Source organism: Sprattus sprattus (genome assembly GCF_963457725.1).
Source record: "Sprattus sprattus genome assembly, chromosome: 8".
In the NCBI taxonomy this organism is placed as follows: domain Eukaryota; kingdom Metazoa; phylum Chordata; class Actinopteri; order Clupeiformes; family Clupeidae; genus Sprattus; species Sprattus sprattus.
In genome coordinates, this window is record NC_137927.1 from 30,672,064 (window position 1) to 30,674,563 (window position 2,500).

Consider the following 2,500-nt stretch of genomic DNA (forward strand, 5'->3'; position numbering starts at 1 on the left):
TGCTGCATTGGTGGAGGATATTTATTCATGTATTTGTTTGAATGTACAGGTATAGGCCTGCTTTGGTGGAGGCAGTAGAAATTGACTGTCTCTTTGTCCCCCTATGCACTCCTGGTGAACAGCCATGGTCTGAATGTCATGTTTGGTAAAAAAAAAAAAAAAAAAACTCTTTTTATGCATTCAATTGTTTTCAAGGCCAGGGAAATGAAGACAAATGGAAGAAAAGGCCTGGAATAGAATCATAAGGCACAGAAATAGTTTGAAAACTGTTCTGTTCGAGGTGTTTGTAGAGAAGGCAGAGGAGAGCATAGATCTGCAGTTGATCAGTGATGGCGACACCATATGGCAAGTAACATTACGGCGGGTCGATTACAGTGAGCCCAGCGATGTTGCAGGAAGTCCAATCAGCGCCTCTACAGCCTCTGAGCTCATCACAATAACAGCCAGCAGAGAGACCCCACTGAGGGCCAGAGCAGCCAGCAGAGAGACCCCACTGAGGGCCAGAGCAGCCAGCAGAGAGACCCCACTGAGGGCCAGAGCAGCCAGCAGAGAGACCCCACTGAGGGTCAGAGCAACCAGACGCTCAGAGCATAGAAGGGAAGAGGCATCACTCTCTTTCACAGGTATGGAGAGGAGATCACAGCCACAGATAAGCTGAAAGAGATCTTTTAGAATTTGAACAGATTTTTAGAAGATGGGTGTGACACACTTGCTGACTGATTTTCTTACAATTCTAATAGCAACCAAAAGATTGTCAAATCAAAGTAATGAGTGCATCATGTTAGGTAAAATTCAATCAAGTTACCTCAGGACTCTGGAGTTGCATAAACCGTATTTTCCTGATTAAAGGGCGCTCTTAAAAGCCTATAATTTTCTCAAAAAACGACAGTGCGCCTTATTATCCGGAGCGCCTTATATATGGATTAATTTTGGTTGCTTACTGACTCTGAAGAGATTTTGTGTGGTACACGGCGCTCTGACAAAATGTTAATGAAGATGGGTGTGACACACTTGTAGACTGATTTTCTTATAATTCTAATAGTGACTCAAAGATCGCAAATCCAAGTCACCACGGGGCTATAACTGCGGTCACACACTAGCCGACTGTCAAATCAAAGTAATGAGTGCGCCATGTCTGGTTTGCCTTGGGTGTGAGCTGGTGATGTTACAGTAAACACCAATAGGTCCAGCCAGCCAGTCATTTGAAGGGGAAAACGGGAAATGGCCGCTCTCTTTAAGATAAAGCAGGTATGGGAAAGAGATCACCATCACAGGTCAGATGTTATGCTTGAGTTTAGAGGACTGCAATGCTGCATTTGTCCACTAGAGTGCAGTGTAATGGAAAATGGGATCCCACATAAAAATATTGTGCTGTTCGTGTTGGTACCCATACAGTTTGAAGTCAGAGCTGCCTACCCATGAACAGCCAGTACAATATAGTTTGTCAATAAATGGCTAATCAATCATTTTATCAGCTAAGGAATGATGGCATGGTAACAAAGAGGATCTTTAATTAAATCATACATCATTATCGCATGGTTAGTAGTCCCCATAGTTTGGTGCTGACACTGTTTAATCAAAGTTACGTAGAGGATCTTTAACTAAATCACACGGTCACACATCTGAGGTTGTTTGCTTGGCTTGAATGACTACAGCCACTGTTAATAAATATTTCCTAATATTACCTAAATATCATCTCTGTATTTCCTCATATTACCTAAATGTCATCTCTGTATTTCCCTTTAGTAACACCTATATGACTCAGTTCCTTTATGACTTGTCTGTGAGTGAGTTCACATTTAACATTGTTTCTCACATTGTTTCTTGTTAACGTACTAACTACATCATGTTAGTGTTGTTATTGTTTTAATATATTGTAAGTGTTTACTTTTAAAGTTCTGACCTCTGTTATGATCTGTTCACAGGGCGAGTGTCCAAGGTTCGGCAGGATCTCATTAACAGAGGATCTGAAGGTCTCATCAGAGGAATGCTGGTCAGACTTCAGGCGAAGAATCCATCTGTGGTTAGCCAGTGGGAGGTTAACGACGTCCTGCAGGGGAGTAGAGTGCTGCAGGACCAGTGGAGTTCCCTCCTCACCATGGTCCAGAATAAAGGAGAGAGAGCTTGTGGCATCATGCTCCGTGTACTTAGAGATCTGGACTACTACCTCTATGAAAACTTGGGCCTGTAATCACCAACACTACTATTGGTTTGGTAGAACTGTTTTTATATTCTCACTTTTTCAGTTCCTCTATCTCATCAAGGTTCTAACTATCTTGGATTTTATTGGTGGCACAAACGCTGGTAAAAACACATATAGTACCTCACCTGCTTTAAAGTGCTTTGAATAACAATGTCTGCCAAATGGATACACTTGAATGTAAATAGTGTGTTGAGTTCCTCTGATTTGCAGAGCCTCTTTAAAGCAAATGATTTAATCAATGATTACAATCTACTTTTACCTAATGAATATGATTTGTGTTTTTTTTTATATTTATTT